The sequence below is a fragment of the Lactuca virosa genome, chromosome 4 (assembly GCF_052849685.1).
Source record: "Lactuca virosa cultivar CGN04683 chromosome 4, Lactuca_virosa_CGN04683_v6, whole genome shotgun sequence".
Taxonomy (NCBI): Eukaryota; Viridiplantae; Streptophyta; class Magnoliopsida; order Asterales; family Asteraceae; genus Lactuca; species Lactuca virosa.
This window is the reverse complement of record NC_136429.1, coordinates 292385298-292406564: the sequence shown is the minus strand read 5'-3', so window position 1 is coordinate 292406564 and position 21267 is coordinate 292385298.

Below are 21267 nucleotides of genomic sequence, written 5' to 3'. Positions count from 1 at the left end.
TGCGACTTTTCATGGCAATAGAAGCATTCAGCCTCATTAGGGTTAGCAGAAAGAGTGACAAAACCTTTCTTGGTTTTGCTTGAAGAGGAGCCTTCAAGGGTCTTACCCTTGGTACCCTTAGAAGGGTTCTTTCTCTTCTTCCCTTTGCCATGCCCGATTGCCAAGACATTGGCCGCAGTTGGAGTAGGAGTAGGAGTAGTAACAACCGACTTACCCTTTAGACCACTTTCGGCGGTCTTCAAGAGTCCTTGAAGTTTGCTGAGGGTGACTTCTTCCTTGTTCATGTGATATGTCATGCGGAATTGATCATAACACGATGGCAAGGAGTGCAAAATGATGTCTATTGCTAACTCCTCAGGGAAGTTCACATTCAGCTTCAGTAAACGGTCCACATACCTTTGCATTTTCTGCATGTGGCCCGTGATGGGTTCACCATCCTTCATTCGGGTTGTTATCATGGAGGAGATTATTTCATATCGCTCTTGACGAGCACTTTGATGGTAGCGGTCCATCAAGTCCTGGTGCATCTCAAAAGGATAATAGTCCTCATAGGACTTTTGGAGCTTGGCTGTCATTGTGGCCATCATGATGCATGCCACTTTTGTAGCATCTCTTTCATGTACCTCATATTCAGCAAGCTCTTCAGGAGTAGCAGTTGGCTCGGGTACCTTCAGCTCCTTGTCGAGAACATATTCTTTGTTCTCATATCGAGTGACCATCCTGATGTTTCTGATCCAATCTGTAAAGTTGGACCCATCAAAGATGACTCTCCCACAAAGATTCATGAGAGAGAAGGAGCTAGTAGGGTTTGAGCCAGAAGCATTGTTATTGGAAGACATCTGAAAAGAAGAGGGAATAGATTAGATTAGATATAGAGATAGTCCTTAACAAAACACCCAAATGTAATATTAAGGCTAGGACCCAACACAATATTTTATAACTTAGAAGAGGGATGCTGTAATCTAAGCTATAAGATATTTGAAGGTAGGTGAATGACGATTCACCAATTTCCACCATGAAAAACGAAATATTTAATTAGGTTTTAATTGGTTTAGAAACTCCTAGATTCTTTGAGATTCATTGAACTTTCTTCAATGGCATGTTTCAATCTCGAGTGTGCCCTTCAAGTTTTGTGACTGGGATGCCGAGGATCACAAAACAAGGTGTGAAGTAACCATGCAAATTACGTGGTACCCTTAATGTATTACCCCTCAATCGATGTGCCGGTTAACCACACACGCTCCATCGATACTATGATAAACATTAAGTCACCCTTTACCTACCTTGTTAAGTTCAAGTTAGTGTGCCGGTTAACCACACACGCTCCACTAACGACTTAAACAAAGTGTAAAGTGTAATTTCATGGATTAGCACCTTATTCACATTTTCCTAAAATAACTAAGATTGTGAATTCAATAAAGTTTAGTTAATTTAGTATTATCATTATACTTTTAATGAGAATTTATAAGTCCTTGTCCTACCCGTTCGGCTAACGACCCTCCACCGATCAAGGAAGCGGTGGGTGAGAGTGGACACCCATTAAGTTGCCATTTTATAGGCAACAACCTTATACCCCCCTTATAGACCGGCTTCGTGAATGAGGCGTACTAGCGGTAAGACGACTTGATCTTATACATATATAAATATTATTAAACTTATAATATTATAAAGTATAAGGGTTGAATTTTAACTTTTTAAAATTCTAGGGGTTGGAACTAAAGTTTTTAATATGACTTTACATGTTCCAAAACTTGAGGGCAAGTTTTGTAAACTTTCAAAACTTTTCATTTCTCATAACTTATGAGTTAATGGTTATTAAAAATGAAGACCCTTCATTTTTTTTGTAACCTATGTGTTCTTTTAATGGTTATTTATAAATGTGACTTTTGGTTATCCATAACTTAAGAACTAGTTATGGACTCCATTAAAACACATAAAGATCAAGAATTAATCTAATCAATTATTAGCACATAATTTCTATGATCTTCTAAACTCATATGTTTATGAGTGTTCATATCAAAAATTTCAAGAATCGTAAGTACATATACAAAACTTGAAATTTTGATACGAGCTTTTGAACAAAACTTCGATTTTCAAGTTTTTTTTTGTTTTTTTTTTGCATCAAGTATCAAATAAACAAACCAGGCTCTGATAACACTGATGGGATTTGAGCATTCTAACACTCCTATGGTGTACATGCAACCCTAGAAACCTTGGATCTATGTTTGACTAAGATACATGCAAATAATTATTTTTCCAAGGTTCTTATCCTAACTAGCATGGCATGGGGTACTTGAATCAAATAAAACTAGTAGAATTACTTACCTTGTAGTAGTAATTGATTACTTGGAGTTTGAGAGCCTAGCACCAATAATGTGGATGCCTCAAATGGAAGTCACAAATCACCACAAACTTGGAAACTTGAGAGAATAGTCACAAACTTCTTGAAATCGGCCCTCTTAGTTTACACACATCAACTAGTGTGATTTCAAGAACCAAAGCCTCCTTTATATAGTGTGGTGGATTAGGGTTACATCCATGTAAACCCTAATACCCATGTCTTTTCATTTCCATGAGATCCATGGGTTAAAGCTCCATGGAGTATCCATGGACTTTCCATGCAAGCCTAGCCCATTCCAAATAAGCATTAGCCCACACTATATAAATACAAGAGCCCATATTTAATTAGTCATACTTTTGATCTCTAAATTAATTCTAGATTAATTATAGATCAATACTAATTAAATAATATGATTTTATATTAATATATTAGAACTTATAATATATTAATAAATCATAACTTATACTATTCTCAAAAGATTATCCATAAATTGTTCGGGTGAAGTGCAACCCAAATGGACCATGCCGGGTTGGGTCAAGTACATACCAAATATAGTTATGGACTTAGACACTATATCCAACAGTCTCCCACTTGGATAAGTCTAATAACTATAGTTGCAAGTATGACTTCAGGAACCAGTCAGCAATCGTAGCTCTTTAAACTCTGTTGAACTATGAAGCGCCATTTTAGATAAGTGATCATATAATCCTCTGTTCTAGATATCAGCCGGACAAATACATGGAACATGGTCTTGCTTATTGTCCAACATTTGTTTCCCGATTTCCGATTTGTTTGACATAGAACTTAACTGAACACATCAATTTAGTTCTGACCGGGCCCGGTACATAGGTCAAAACAAAATCATCGAGGGGCCCAGATATCGCTTCTAATTCTAGAAGGAACAGATAAACTTCGACTCATATGTTTGCTCTATTACTTGTTGAATTACACACAAAAACACGGTTTATAACATCGAGTTACCAATGCGTTTTCGTGCAATCAATGCATAACCAACTCATAGGCAACAAATCATATCTCTAGGTTTGAAGACTTATATGATATTACCGTCTCACGATCACTCGAGATAAATTCCATGAAGTGATACAAGTGAGCGTGGGTTGAATCCAATACTCAGAACTTATGAGTACTCATGAGTGTTGTAGCCCCACTTTGTCTAACATCTTAGACCTCTACAAGCCAACCCATGACAGTCTTGATTCATATCTACTTCCAACATATGACCGACTGTGGAGAGTTTGAATAATATGATATAAACCATAACATAATTATTCTAGAAGTCAAAACATGCAAAAAGAAATAATAGTAAACGATTGACAAGAGATAGCAACACTTTACTCATAAATAACAACTTTTATTTATCCTCAAATGTCAATTACATTTTACAAATTTCAAGATTATCTAACTACTAAAACTAATATCATCCTTCAGCCCTATGCTCCGAGCATGCTGGAGATGCTTAGCCCGAGTCAGTCCCTTCGTGAGGGGATCTGCTGGGTTCTCATCCGATGATACCCTCTTTGCCACGAGGATTCCTTCTTCTATTCGATGTATGATGAAGTGATAATTTATGTCAATGTGTCTGGATCTCCCATGATCTCTTGGTTCCTTGGCTAAGGCAACCGCACTATTGCTGTCACAGAAAATCTCCATTGGCTCCTTTATAGCTGGTACAACTCCAAGGTCTCCGATGAAGTTCTTTAGCCATATAGCCTCCTTTGCTGCCTATCTTGCTGCTATATACTCTGATTCACAAGTGGAATCAGCCACTGTCTCCTGCTTGGAACTTTTCCAAGTAATTGCCCCTCCGTTTAGGGTAAAGACCCAGCCCGACTGAGAGCGGAAATTATCCCTGTCAGTCTGAAAGCTAGCATCACTGTACCCTACAACTCTCAAGTCCTCACTGCCACCGAGGGTAAGGACCCAGTCCTTAGTCCTCCGTAAGTACTTGAGGATATTCTTTACCGCAGTCTAGTGTGCCTTGCTAGGGTTCCCTTGATAGCTGCTAAACATGCTCAAAGCAAAGGCTATATCAGGTCGAGTGCACGTCATAGCATACATGATCGATCCTACAGCTGAAGCATAAGGTATTCGACTCATTTCTGCTATCTCAGCCTCAGTACTAGGGCTTTGTGTCTTACTCAATCTGGCGTTACTCTGGATGGGTAACTCTCCTTTCTTGGAGTTATGCATGTTGAACCTTTTCAACACTTTGTCCACATAGGTGTTTTGACTAAGTCCAATTAGTCTTTTACTCCTGTTTCTCAAAATCCTTATCCCTAGGATATAGGCAGCTTCTCCAAGGTCCTTCATAGCGAAACACTTCCCAAGCCAGGACTTTACTTCCTGCAGTGTTGGGATGTCATTTCCTATGAGTAGTATGTCATCCACATACAGTACCAAAAAGCTGACTATACTCCCACTAGCCTTGATATAGACACAAGATTCATCTTCACTCCTTGAAAAGCCAAATTCTTTGATTTTCTCATCAAAGCAAAGATTCCATCTGCGAGGTGCCTGTTTTAATCCATAAATGGATTTCTCGAGCTTACACACTCTACTGGGGTACTCTGTACTGAAAAAACCCTCTGGCTGAACCATGTAAACATCTTCAGCCAACTTTCCATTAAGGAAAGCGGTTTTGACATCCATTTGCCATATTTCATAATCATGAAATGCAGCAATGGCTAACAGAACCCTAATAGACTTAATCTTGGCCACTGGTGAAAAGGTCTCATCATAATCAACTCCCGGAGTTTGAGAATAACCCTTTGCAACCAGTCGTGCCTTATAAGTGCGTACATTACCATCCATGTCGGTCTTCTTCTTGAAGATCCATTTGCACCCAACTATCTTACGATCAGGTACATTGTCAACCAAGTTCCAAACTTGATTGTCATACATGGACTGTATCTCGCTATCCATAGCCTCTTTCCATTTAGCAGCCTCAGGGCATGCCATGGCTTCCGTGTAGCTGTTAGGGTCATCCAGATTTACCAGTGTGTTATCACTGATAAGTGTCACACCTTCTGCAGTAATATGAAAACCATAATAATGCTCAGGTGCATTCCTAACTCTGGTGGAACGCCTCAGAGGTATAGATTCTTTAGTCAGCTCAACAGGAGTTTTCTCCTCAGGTTGAGGGCTAGGGTTTGAGGTTCCTTTACCACTTGACTCTTGAATTTCCTCAAGGTCAATTTGCCTCCCACTGTCTCCTTGGCTCATGAATTCTCTCTCTCTCTCTCGAAAGAATCCTCTTCTTGCTACAAAGACCACATTATCACTGGGTCTGTAGAAGATGTAACCAAAGGATTTCTATGGGTAGCCGATGAAAATACACCTTTCGCTTCGGGGTTCGAGCTTATCGTGAGTCTCGCGTCTCACGAAAGCCTCGCAACCCCAAATCTTGATGTGGTCTAGACTGGGAACTTTTCCAGTCCACACCTCGTGAGGTGTTTTGGCAACCTTCTTTGTAGGGACTAGATTAAGGATATAGGCGACAGTCTCTAAGGCATACCCCCAAAATGAGATTGGTAGCGAAGCTCGACTCATCATGGAACGAACCATGTCCAACAAGGTCCGATTGCGCCTCTCAGCTACACCATTCAACTGTGGTGTCCTAGGAGGTGTCAATTGTGAGACAATCCCACATTCCTTAAGATGGTCAAGGAACTCAGTACTAAGATACTCACCACCACGATCGGATCGAAGCATCTTAATGTTCCTGCCCAACTGATTCTCCACTTCTTGCTTAAACTCTTTGAATTTCTCAAAGGTTTCTGACTTATGCTTGATTAGGTAGACATATCCATATCTACTAAAATCATCAGTAAAAGTCACATAGAACCGATTAGCATCTCTTATGGCGGTTCTGAAGGGTCCACACAAATCCGTGTGTATGAGGTCCAACAAACCTTCACCCCTAGCACAAGTGCCAGTAAAAGGTGACTTTGTCATTTTACCAAGCAAACAAGATTCACAACTATCATCTGACTTTAGGTCAAATGACTCCAAGACTCCATCCTTTTGGAGTTGGCCTATGCGTTTCTTGCTTACATGTCCAAGACGACAATGCCATAAGGATGCTTTATCTAAGCTAGTGGAAGAGTTAATACACAATACATTATTTCCTAGATTATCTACAACAGATACAGTTTCATACACGCCATCACAAGGTAATGCTTTAAAATAAAGAACATTATTAAAGAAAGCATCAATACTACCATTATTATTATCAAAATAAAAGGTAAAACCTTGTTTATACAATGCATGAAAGGAAATAACATTTCTTGCCATTTCTGGCGAATAATAACATTTATTCAAATCTAATGTAAACCCACTATTTAGCACTAAGGAATAAACTCCTATCTTGGTGACAGGTGAAGCTTTCCTGTTTCCCATGATCAAGTTTATCTTTCCCTGCTCCACATTCTCACTTCTTTTTAGTCCCTACAAATCACAACATATGTGAATACCACAAGCTGTATCAAGGACCCAAGACTTAGAATGAGGTGAGTTATTTGACAATATAGTGTATATACCTGCATGGTTGGGTTTTACTTTCCCATCCTTCAAATCTTGCTGGTACTTTGGGCAGTTTCGCTTCCAGTGCGACTTTTCATGGCAATAGAAGCATTCAGCCTCATTAGGGTTAGCAGAAAGAGTGACAAAACCTTTCTTGGTTTTGCTTGAAGAGGAGCCTTCAAGGGTCTTACCCTTGGTACCCTTAGAAGGGTTCTTTCTCTTCTTCCCTTTGCCATGCCCGATTGCCAAGACATTGGCCGCAGTTGGAGTAGGAGTAGGAGTAGTAACAACCGACTTACCCTTTAGACCACTTTCGGCGGTCTTCAAGAGTCCTTGAAGTTTGCTGAGGGTGACTTCTTCCTTGTTCATGTGATATGTCATGCGGAATTGATCATAACACGATGGCAAGGAGTGCAAAATGATGTCTATTGCTAACTCCTCAGGGAAGTTCACATTCAGCTTCAGTAAACGGTCCACATACCTTTGCATTTTCTGCATGTGGCCCGTGATGGGTTCACCATCCTTCATTCGGGTTGTTATCATGGAGGAGATTATTTCATATCGCTCTTGACGAGCACTTTGATGGTAGCGGTCCATCAAGTCCTGGTGCATCTCAAAAGGATAATAGTCCTCATAGGACTTTTGGAGCTTGGCTGTCATTGTGGCCATCATGATGCATGCCACTTTTGTAGCATCTCTTTTATGTACCTCATATTCAGCAAGCTCTTCAGGAGTAGCAGTTGGCTCGGGTACCTTCAGCTCCTTGTCGAGAACATATTCTTTGTTCTCATATCGAGTGACCATCCTGATGTTTCTGATCCAATCTGTAAAGTTGGACCCATCAAAGATGACTCTCCCACAAAGATTCATGAGAGAGAAGGAGCTAGTAGGGTTTGAGCCAGAAGCATTGTTATTGGAAGACATCTGAAAAGAAGAGGGAATAGATTAGATTAGATATAGAGATAGTCCTTAACAAAACACCCAAATGTAATATTAAGGCTAGGACCCAACACAATATTTTATAACTTAGAAGAGGGATGCTGTAATCTAAGCTATAAGATATTTGAAGGTAGGTGAATGACGATTCACCAATTTCCACCATGAAAAACGAAATATTTAATTAGGTTTTAATTGGTTTAGAAACTCCTAGATTCTTTGAGATTCATTGAACTTTCTTCAATGGCATGTTTCAATCTCGAGTGTGCCCTTCAAGTTTTGTGACTGGGATGCCGAGGATCACAAAACAAGGTGTGAAGTAACCATGCAAATTACGTGGTACCCTTAATGTATTACCCCTCAATCGATGTGCCGGTTAACCACACACGCTCCATCGATACTATGATAAACATTAAGTCACCCTTTACCTACCTTGTTAAGTTCAAGTTAGTGTGCCGGTTAACCACACACGCTCCACTAACGACTTAAACAAAGTGTAAAGTGTAATTTCATGGATTAGCACCTTATTCACATTTTCCTAAAATAACTAAGATTGTGAATTCAATAAAGTTTAGTTAATTTAGTATTATCATTATACTTTTAATGAGAATTTATAAGTCCTTGTCCTACCCGTTCGGCTAACGACCCTCCACCGATCAAGGAAGCGGTGGGTGAGAGTGGACACCCATTAAGTTGCCATTTTATAGGCAACAACCTTATACCCCCCTTATAGACCGGCTTCGTGAATGAGGCGTACTAGCGGTAAGACGACTTGATCTTATACATATATAAATATTATTAAACTTATAATATTATAAAGTATAAGGGTTGAATTTTAACTTTTTAAAATTCTAGGGGTTGGAACTAAAGTTTTTAATATGACTTTACATGTTCCAAAACTTGAGGGCAAGTTTTGTAAACTTTCAAAACTTTTCATTTCTCATAACTTATGAGTTAATGGTTATTAAAAATGAAGACCCTTCATTTTTTTTGTAACCTATGTGTTCTTTTAATGGTTATTTATAAATGTGACTTTTGGTTATCCATAACTTAAGAACTAGTTATGGACTCCATTAAAACACATAAAGATCAAGAATTAATCTAATCAATTATTAGCACATAATTTCTATGATCTTCTAAACTCATATGTTTATGAGTGTTCATATCAAAAATTTCAAGAATCGTAAGTACATATACAAAACTTGAAATTTTGATACGAGCTTTTGAACAAAACTTCGATTTTCAAGTTTTTTTTTGTTTTTTTTTTGCATCAAGTATCAAATAAACAAACCAGGCTCTGATAACACTGATGGGATTTGAGCATTCTAACACTCCTATGGTGTACATGCAACCCTAGAAACCTTGGATCTATGTTTGACTAAGATACATGCAAATAATTATTTTTCCAAGGTTCTTATCCTAACTAGCATGGCATGGGGTACTTGAATCAAATAAAACTAGTAGAATTACTTACCTTGTAGTAGTAATTGATTACTTGGAGTTTGAGAGCCTAGCACCAATAATGTGGATGCCTCAAATGGAAGTCACAAATCACCACAAACTTGGAAACTTGAGAGAATAGTCACAAACTTCTTGAAATCGGCCCTCTTAGTTTACACACATCAACTAGTGTGATTTCAAGAACCAAAGCCTCCTTTATATAGTGTGGTGGATTAGGGTTACATCCATGTAAACCCTAATACCCATGTCTTTTCATTTCCATGAGATCCATGGGTTAAAGCTCCATGGAGTATCCATGGACTTTCCATGCAAGCCTAGCCCATTCCAAATAAGCATTAGCCCACACTATATAAATACAAGAGCCCATATTTAATTAGTCATACTTTTGATCTCTAAATTAATTCTAGATTAATTATAGATCAATACTAATTAAATAATATGATTTTATATTAATATATTAGAACTTATAATATATTAATAAATCATAACTTATACTATTCTCAAAAGATTATCCATAAATTGTTCGGGTGAAGTGCAACCCAAATGGACCATGCCGGGTTGGGTCAAGTACATACCAAATATAGTTATGGACTTAGACACTATATCCAACAGTCTCCCACTTGGATAAGTCTAATAACTATAGTTGCAAGTATGACTTCAGGAACCAGTCAGCAATCGTAGCTCTTTAAACTCTGTTGAACTATGAAGCGCCATTTTAGATAAGTGATCATATAATCCTCTGTTCTAGATATCAGCCGGACAAATACATGGAACATGGTCTTGCTTATTGTCCAACATTTGTTTCCCGATTTCCGATTTGTTTGACATAGAACTTAACTGAACACATCAATTTAGTTCTGACCGGGCCCGGTACATAGGTCAAAACAAAATCATCGAGGGGCCCAGATATCGCTTCTAATTCTAGAAGGAACAGATAAACTTCGACTCATATGTTTGCTCTATTACTTGTTGAATTACACACAAAAACACGGTTTATAACATCGAGTTACCAATGCGTTTTCGTGCAATCAATGCATAACCAACTCATAGGCAACAAATCATATCTCTAGGTTTGAAGACTTATATGATATTACCGTCTCACGATCACTCGAGATAAATTCCATGAAGTGATACAAGTGAGCGTGGGTTGAATCCAATACTCAGAACTTATGAGTACTCATGAGTGTTGTAGCCCCACTTTGTCTAACATCTTAGACCTCTACAAGCAACCCAAATGGACCATGCCGGGTCGGGTCAAGTACATACCAAATATAGTTATGGACTTAGACACTATATCCAACACTCCCTAGGATTGATGATCTCTTCGATCAGTTGCAGGGTTCATCTTGGTTCCCCATGATTGATCCGAGGTCAGGTTACCATTAAATGAGAGTCAGTGAGGAGGATGTGGAGAAGATGGCGTTCCAGACTCACTATGGTCATTACGAGTTTGTGGTGATTTCGTTTGGGCTCACCAACACACCTGCAACATTCATGGATTTGATGAAATGGGTATGTAAGCTGAAACTTGACCAACCAGTTATTGTTTTCATTCATGATATTCTGGTCTACTCCAATACCGGGGAGAAACATGAAGAGCATCTTTGAGAGTTTCTAGGAGTATTGAGACAGGAGAGGCTTTATGGAAAGTTCTCCAAGTGTGAGTTCTGGTTACGAGATGTCCAGTTTTTGGGACACCTTGTCATTCAGGACGGGATTCTGGTTGATTCGGCCAAGATTGAGGCAGTGATGCAGTGGGAGGTCCCGCAGTCCCCATCTGAGATTAGTAGCTTTCTGGGGTTGGTTGGTTATTATCGGAGATTTATTCAGTATTTCTCCAAGATTGTTGTTCCTCTGACCCGCTTGACGAAGAAGAGTGTGGATTTTTGTTGGGGATCTGAGTAGCAGGCTGCGTTTGAGACTTTGCGGAGGAAGTTATGTGACACCCTGGTATTAACCCTCCCAGAGGGTGTTGAGGATTTTATAGTATTTTGTGATGCGTCGATCATAAGTTTAGGGGTTGTTCTCATGCAGAGAACTAGAGTCATTACTTATACATCCAGATAGTTGAATCCTCATGAGGCTTGGTATCCGACTCACGATTTGGAGTTAGGGGCAGTGTTGTTTGCCCTCAAGATTTGGCGACATTATCTCTATGGGGCCCGATGTACCATCTACACGGATCACAAAAGTTTGAGATATCTTATGGATCAACCGAATCTGAACATGAGGCAGCGCAGTTGGATTGACGTAGTTAAGGACTATGATTGCGAGATTCTATCATTCGGAGAAGGCCAATATGGTCGCCGACGCCTTGAGCCGCAAGACGGCTAGTACTCCTGCTCGAGAGCACTGTTTGAGGATGACCATCGACTCCCTACTTTTGGATTTGATCAGGGAGGCTCAGGACGAGGGAGTCAAGAAGGAAAACTGGAAGCAGGAGAGGATCATAGGTGAGATTGATAGGTTTTATATCGATAGTCGCAGACTTTTGATCCGATAAGGTCGAGTATGGGTGCCTTTTTTCTGGAGAGGTCCGTCAGATAGTATTGGAGGAGGCTCATAAGTTCAGGTTCTCGATTCAACCTGGTGTCACAAAGATGTATTGGGACTTGAGACTTAGTTACTGGTGGCCATGCATGAAGATGGATATTGCATGGTATGTGGAGAGATGCTTGACATGTCGAATGGTCAAGGCTGCGCACCAGAGGCCGCATGGCAAGTTGCAGCCCTTGGAGGTTCCCATGTGGAAATGGGAACATGTCACTATGGATTTCATCACCAAGCTACCGAGGACTGCCAAGGGATTTGATGCAATTTGGGTTATCGTGGACCGCTTGACCAAGAGTGCCCATTTTCTCTCTATTCAGGAGAGTTCTTCGGCCTAGAAGTTGGCCGACGTGTATGTGCGCGAGATCGTCACTCGCGATGGTGTACCAATCTCAATTGTATCTGTCCGTGATGTATGGTTTACTTTGCGGTTGAAGTTTCACAAGGAACTCGGTACTAGACTGCTTTTCAGCACTGCTTATCACCCTCAGACTAATGGACAGAGTGAACGGACCATTCAGACGCTTGAGGATATGCTGAGGGATTGTGTCGTCAATTTTGGTGGGAGTTGGGATTCCTACCTTCCCCTAGTTGAGTTCTCTTACAACAATAATTATCATTCTAGTATTGGTGCTCCGCCTTTCGGGCTTCTCTATGGAAGGAGGTGTCTTACACCAGTTTGTTAGGTAGAGGTCAGCCATAGGGTCATGGGTAGGACCGAGGTAGTCCTTCAGACTACAAATCTTGTCCGGCAGATCAGACAGACATTGCTGATGACTCAGATCCGACAGAAGAGTTACTTCGACAGATAACGATTCGAGTTAGAGTTGCAGGTCAGGGATATGGTTTTACTGAAGGTATCACACTGGAAGGGTGTTATACGCTTTAGGAAGAGGGGAAAGTTGGGTCCCTGATCTATTGGACCATTCTGAGTAGTGGTCATGGTAGGAAAGGTAGCTTACCGCTTGGATATGCCTACGGAGCTTAGTTAGATTCACATCACCTTCCATGTTTCTTAACTTTGGAAGTGTGTGGTTGACGATTTGGTGGTAGTTTCCAAGGATGACATTCAGGTCGATGAGCACTTGAATTATGTTGAGAGGGCGGGGCTATTTTTGATAGGAAGACGAAGACCTTGCACAAAAAAGTGGTATCTTTGGTCAAGGTCCAGTGGTAGCATCAAAAGGGTTCTAAGTAGACGTGGGAACACGAGGCGGAGATGCATGAGAACTACCCAGATTTATTTGCAGCTGAGGACTTCGAGGAAGAAGTCTAATTCAAGTGGGGGAGAATTGTAACACCAAGTTAATATTTTTGGATGTTGGATTCCCGGTGGCCACGACGTGGTGACGGAGTCCCACGGCGTGGCCAAGGCCAAGGTTTCGTGGGCACTAAGCTAGCGCCATGGCATGGCATCTATTCGCCACGGCATGGCTGCTATTTAATGGCAAACCCTAATTCGGGGTTTGAGCCCCTATTTAAGGGAATGTGATGGCTATGGTTGCCCACCCTCAGCTTCCAAGAGAACAATGTAGTCGCTATTGCTAACCTTTGAGTTTTTGGTGTGTTTGGTGGTGTTTTGAAGAAGAAGAAGAAGCTACCCTTGGGCTTTGTTTCAGCAAACAACTCTCCTTATCCCTCTTGTGCACATTTTCTGGACTCTTGTAAGTCATCAAGATCTAATCTTCATGTTACTTGTCTCTAGATCTAGCCCTTTTGTCCCTTAATCTTCATAGTGTGAGAATTTGGAAGGTTGGATCTCATAAAGTTGGTAACTTTTTGGATCCATGTGGTTATTGTAGTGTCATATGTTTTAGATCTGGGGATCTATGGAGTTTTTGGTCCCATGCTCAAACTTGAGTTCCTTATTGTCATGTTATTGACCTAAAATGGAAGGGACATGCATTGGACATGCATGTCCATAAAGCTATGATTTTTTATGGCTTATTAGGTGTAGGAAAACATTCTAGAAACTTTTGGTGAACAACTTTAGAGATTGGATGCTAAATGAGTGACTTTTTGCATTTAGTCACCTTTAAGGAATTCGGGTTTGCGATCTTGATTTATTGAGGTGTCTTAATGGATAAAGTTGGAAACTTTATCCATCAAGACCATGGAAAGGACTAGATCTGAGCTTTGGAGCTCTTAGAGTTGTAGGAAAACAGCTTAATGGATTAAGCTGTCAAGACCAGTCCCCACGTCATGACCTTAGGTTGCCACAGCGTGGCGACTAGGTAGGAACATGTCTGCTTTGTCGTTTAGCGGCCACGACATGGCCAAGGACGGCCACGGCGTGGCAACCAGCTGGAGGTTGACCTTTGACTTTTGATCGTTGACCATTGACTTTGACCAAGTTTGACTTTAGGTCATTTGGGGTATTTTGAATTGTAGATTGAGACTGGATCACTATTTATTGCATAGGTGATCCGTAGAGACAATGTTTGGAGCAATGATCATTTTAGCTATCTTTCAGTTTGTGAGGTGAGTCTTCCTCACTATACTCGCGGGTCGAATGCACCAATGCTTTCTTACTAGATTGTGTTATGTATCTTGGTATATATGGTGTGCTATGCTATAGTAACCTGTTAGTTTGACAGAATTGTATGATTACTTGTATTTGTTGATTATAGTTTATCTGTTGTATATGTCGACATATTGGTGGTTGGGTTGAGACGGGAGGCCAACAAACCCTGGATGGGTGGGCTGAGGTGGTACTGCTTTGTGCATTAGACCAACAAACCCATGATGGTTGATTTGAGGCTATAAGCCAACAAACTCTGGACGGTTGGGTTGAGGCCATGGGCCAACAAACCCTATTTTCATGTATTGTATTTGTAGTATTGTGTGGGGTATTTTGGGGGAACTTACTAAGATTTGGCTTATAGTTTGATTGTTATGGCTTCAGGTACATCTGAGGATAAGGGCAATGCGAATGCGTGATTGTGCACATCCTTCTCGATATCTACTTGATCTATGATTTTGAGATACTCTGATTATGATTATACATTTTGGAAACTATGTTTTGAATAATTTATGGATTTTGAGATGGTTTAAAAAAAATTGTCATGATTTTTGGGATGTTACAATGAAGGATTCAGTTGATAAAGTTATGGAAGGTGCATAAAAGGTGCAAAGAAGCTGAAGGACTCGGAACTTTTTATGGCAAACTATGGGTCTCGCTGAGGATGGCTCAAGGTGTACATAGTTTGATGCTTATTTGGAACTTTATATGTAATTTAATATTTTTTTTTATTTGTAATTGTTTGTTGTAGTTTAAAAAACAATGATATTGTATTCTTTTGGTATTGTATGAAGTAAAAAAACATATTGTCTTTTGTCTTCAAATTTTAATGTGTATTGGTATCATGTATTTTTTTATGAACTTTGTTTGACAAATGGTATGGTAAATATGTTTGTATTAGTATGTATAAAAAATTGCAAAGTTTGGTCCCTATGGCTTTCTAATTTTTTTATTATATTAAACTGAGATGAAAGGGCAAGTGAAAAGACAAATTTACCCCTCACGTGATGGGCACATCGGGTGGGCTAACAACCATAACAAACGGATGTTAAGTCCAATGACCAATTCCACAATGAAAGTATATCAAAAGGACCAAATCTACAAGTCCGAATATTTTTGGACCAAAACCAAATAAAATGGAAAACCGCAGGGACCACTATTGTAATTTTCTCTTCTTAAGACTAAATTTTATTGGAATATATGACTTAAAGTTTTTTTTTAGACACAAAATTTATAATTTAGAAGCTACTTCAATTGGCTTTTAATTAAGAACTTTTAATTTTAATTTGTTATTTAATTGTAAGAACTTTTACTTTTAATTTGTTATTTAATTGTATGTCTTTAAAATGTTACGTTTGCATAATATTTTTATACAAATAAAAAAGAGAAAATTACAAAAATAGTCTAATCCTTTAATTATTTTGTGGAAAATAGCAAAAAAAACCCAAATTACAAAAATAGCCACCAAATCGCAGATGGACTCAGTCCATCTACGATTTTACTTGTCCATCTGTGATTTTGCTTCCATCTGCGATTTTTTTTTCAGGGGTATAAAAACGTAATTTTTTTTCTTTCATTTTTGAAACTTTTTTGTTGGAAAATTTTCTCTCGGGAGACATTATGGACGATTTCATGAATACTCCTGACAATATGGTAAGATATTTACTCATTTTGTGTTTTAATTATCATTATCAATTTTAGGCTTTGTTTATTTACGATTTATTGGGCAAAAGTTTGAAAAAAACAAAAATCTAAGGTGTTGCTCATCCGATTTTCTTAGATCTATGTGTTATATTTGATATTTACAAGATTTGATAAGTAGCCTTGAGGTTTTGATGACATTTCATAATTGGATTTATGAATGTACAAGTGCATAATGCATAAATTGTGCATTGTGAGGTTGTACATTTGGTACTTTGGTGTTAATATGTTATATAAATGTGTTAATATGTTGTAATAATATGATTTTTTGATATAAAAATGATTTTTGCTACTTCATGTTGTACCTTTGTATTTGTGAGGTTGTACATATAGTGTATGTTATAAAAATGCATTTTTGATGTATTATTATGTTATAAATATTCAATTTTTGATGTTATAAATATTCTTATATTTGTATTTTAGAAATATCGTTTATATACAATCGGTTTACTTGTCATGGTTTATATACATTTGGTTTATTTCTCAAAAAACGTATTATACGATGGAATTTGGATGTCGTTAAAAATACACATATTGTTTATTTTCTAATTGTGTATATGTAATAGTTTCTAATGTAGATTGTTGCCTTTTTGTTATAATAATATGTTTTTTTGACAGGATTTTTAATCTTGTTGTATTTCAGCATGACTCTAGAAATCTAAATGTTAAAGCTATGGTTAATCTAAAAGGATCGGGGTGTAACATATGGCAAGTATTTGAAGTATTGGATGGTGTGTGACGAGAAAAATTTAGAAGCACCGTGTTTGGTTATTTGTTGGACGTCCCTCAATTACAAGGGGACATGTTGCTATTTCATAAAATGTTTCTTCACCAGTTATAGCCAGACACAGTCCAGATGGCATAAAGCGGTTGTATTTTAAAGTTGGAGATACTAAAATGCTTTATGTCCCTAAAGAGTTTTGTTTGATAACCAGATTTAATTTTGGAGATTATCCAAAAATGATTGGAAAAAAATATCATAAAAAAAGATTAGTATTAAAAAAAGATGTTTATTACGGGAACGTCTTTTTCCGAACCACACAAATAGTTCGGTGAAAATCTATGATTTGAAAAGTTTCATTTTAAATCAAGCCTTCTTAGCAGCTACCGATGATGATACAGTTAAAGCATGTCTCATATACGTTTTGTGTGAAAGGTTTTTGGGGAAAGAAGCAAATGATCATGTGCCACAACACTGATTTTTTTTGGTTGAGAACTTGGATAGATGGAACAGGTATTATTTGTCGAATTTGAATTATTTTATTTTCTATGATAATGTTTATTCTAACTAAAAGTTTTATATTGTAGTTTTGCTTGGGGTAGTTACTTGTGGGAGTTCACCTACGATGATCTTGAGGATACGTGGAACAAAATCAATAAATATTTTTCACTACCTAAGCCTCGTCAAACTTTCAAATACTCGGTGTCAGGATTAACGGCGCCATTCAGGATGTATATATATATATATATATATATATATATATATATATATATAATATAACAAGTATGTTAGTTGTTAATAATTGTTATTAATATCATTGTTAAAATTATAGATATGGATTTATGAGATGCTTCCACCTGTTCGAGGTGGTTATGCGTTACGTAGAAACAAAGATACACCTCAGATGAAGTGTTGGAGTGCAACCAAAAAATTAAAATGGGTTGATGTGAATAAGATTTTGAATGTGACAAAGGTTTGTATATATATACTTTTTTATTTCAATATTTTGTTTGAACTTTTACTAACATTATACCTATGTTAATTTTTTTAGGAGGGACGAAGACCAAGACATAGCATGACACTGAACGATGAGGAGAGAAGATCTTCTTATTATATGTCATGTCAAGAGTATGTGTATGGTGAACCGCCTTCAGTTCCATCCCCAATACAGAAGAATTTTAGGAGGCAAGACTAATCTTCGTGTAGTCTATCATCTAGTGGCCGATCCCAAGCTAAAGCAAGACAAAGTGGGAAACCAAGTTTAGAAGAGTTGGTAAATTGGTTAATTGCACGTGAACAAGAGGTGTATTTGAACCGACAACGCACCCAGGTGAACGTGGAAGAAGTGAATGACGAAAGTATATGGAACAACATAAATTTTGATGAACCGACAAAGTTTCAAAGAAATTATTCTTTTAGTAAAAAGGTTAGTGATACCCTATATTTGTGATATAATTTGTTAATAAATATGTATATTTTATTAATAATTTAAAGGTATTAATGTAGGTTTTAGATGATAGGGGGTGGACTAGAAATCAGTCGATGATGATGTTTTTGATGATAATGAAGTTGAAAAGGTTATGATAACTTATATTTATGATATAATTTAATAATAAATATGTATATTTTATTAATAATTATAACGTATTGATGTAGGTGTTAGATGACGAGGTAATAATTGTAGGGAGTACAAATCACTTTGATGATAATGAAGCTACACCCGATAGACCTAGGGTTCGTAATCCATCAAAGTTTATGTGTACTCCTTTCACGCAGGTATACATTAAAAGCTAATATGGAAATAATTTTTTTTATGTCAAATATTCATAAAATAATGATATAAATATTTGAGAAATGTTTTAGTTACACAAGACACCAAAGCCAAATCGAAGAGCATAGAAGAAGGTTGATACCAGATCAACAACCCCTCCTCCTCATCCAGTATTCGGTGTTGCTCATGACTTTTCAGTTTTGCGCCTACAGCCTTACGTAGCACGCGGTGAGGTTGTGATACAAAATTATTTTTATCATGCGTATGACGTGCAACACGTATTCTACAATTTGATATTAGATATAGAGTTTTTGAGCGCGTTGTTTGGGCATACACATAACGACTGGTTAGATGAAGCAATAAGTATTTATAAATTTAAGATTATAAGTGATTTTTTATTTATTAATTTATAACAAAATTACCATAACCTTCGCAACATATCACGATTTGGATTAGACTGTTGATGGAGAGAAGGTTTGAAGCTGGCCGGTATACCATAATGTCTCCAAATTTTTTTGTTTGCCATATTCTGGAAGATGGTAATGAGTGGAGGGCATTTATGTCTGGGATAGCTACATACCCCAACATTATGGTTCCTTGGTGGGACGTGGATATGGTATATTATTAGTTTTATTGAAATTACATTCATTAGTATCATTTTTTTGTATCGAAATATTAATAAGTAATTATTTATTAAACTTTGTGCAGGTTTATATGTTGATTCATTCCTATCCAAATCATTGGTTGTTTGGGGAACTACGATTGGAGTCAACGGAAGTCCATCTATATGACAGTCTCCGTACGGGTGCATTCCAAAATTTTGAGTCAGATGGAACTTTGAGCAAATTTGAGGCGCAAATGGGAATTTTTTTAGACAAAATTAATTACTAGCAGAGGAGGAACATCCCAAGGAGACCATTGAATATGACATTTACTCTCGAAGATAATGTTCCCCAACAAAGCAGTGGGTTGGGAGATTGTGTTGTATTTGTTTGTATGTTTATGGAAGAACTAGTATCAGGACAACCAATACAAGAATTTATGGACCCAAAAAATGCAGCTAAAGAGTTTCGTCAAAGGATGGCCAAAATTTATTGGGGATCGTGTTTTGGTCCTATGTAGTTGGATGTGATATGTATGTAACTAAATGTTTGATTTATAAATTCAAGTGTTTCATTAGGAAAAGTAATTTTATATATAGCGCAATAGACATAATTTCCATACATAATATAATTTTAAAAAGTTAAACATAACAACGATTACACCCTCTTTATTGACGTTAGAACTTCAAAGTTAACCAAAATACCTAAACCTTACAACTTGTAAACAATAATTGCCAAGAACAACACCCTACTACAAAACAAGGCTATCTTCAACTTCTTATTTTCAGATTGAAAGTGTTTATTCGACTTAGCTACCTTAGCTATTATCATAGAAGATTGGTCCTTCTCTTTATCAACCCAACATATAAACCTGTATTTTGGTACCTGTGAATTTAAAGATAGATAAGAAGATAATTTGTGGTTCAAATATGATAGCGCAAATATTAAGGAACTAAAAATCACGATACCATTTTTGGACAAGCGTAAAATAATCTTCATGGGTTTTTAGGTGTACCCGATATCCTAAAGATACGTTCACCCACATAATTGCAGTATGCCATTCGCCTGATTTATTTGATCAAATATGAATAATTTCACAAATAAATTTCATGGAGTGAGTATTACCTAATTATACGAAATTTTATTGCAGACAAGTACAATGCTTTGTCTTGTCAATCAGTAAATTTGCTTAAGGGTTGACTATGAAATCATCTGATTTGACTATGAATCTTTCAAGTTGAACTATGAAATGCAGACAAGTACAAGGCCTTGTCTTGTCAATCAGTAAAGTTTGCTTAAGGGTTGACTATGAACTTATATGATTTGACTATGAATCCTTCAAGTTGAGCTATGAAATGCAGACAAGTATAATGCCTTGTCTTGTCAATCAGTAAATTTGCTTAAGGGTTGACTATGAAATCATCTGGGTTGACTATGAATCCTTCAAGTTGAACTATGAAATGCAGACAAGTACACTGTCTTGTCTTGTCAATCAGTAAAGTTTGCTTAAGGGTTGACTATGAAATCATCTTGTTTGACTATGAATCCTTCAAGTTGAACTATGAAATGCAGACAAGTACACTGCCTTGTCTTGTCAATCAGTAAATTTTACTTACAAATTGACTATGAAATCATCTGGTTTGACTATGAATCCTTCAAGTTGAACTATGAAGTGAAGACAAGTACAATGCCTTGTCTTGTCAATCAGTAAACTTTGCTTACGGTTTGACTATGAAATCATGTGTTTGACTATGAAGTAATCCAGTTTCAATACCAACTTTTGTATATTTATAATTAGATTCGTTTGATTTTCCTAATACACTTTCATTGCATGTGAAAATGAATTCTTACAACCAAATAAGCTTTTGTGACCTACCAATATTCTTTCAGAATCTTGAAAGAACAAATCCTAATACCTTCACAACCATCAAGAAAACAGATACCAACCGCTTTCAATTATGTTTCGTGACTTTAGGTTGTATGGTATGTCATTTTTATTTTATTGATTTAATTAATAGTTGTAGGTAATGTACCTCATTTAGATTTTTCATGTGACTAATATAAGTATGTTTTATTTTTATACAGATCTGTACCTTTCTTAGGTGCATGATACCATTAATA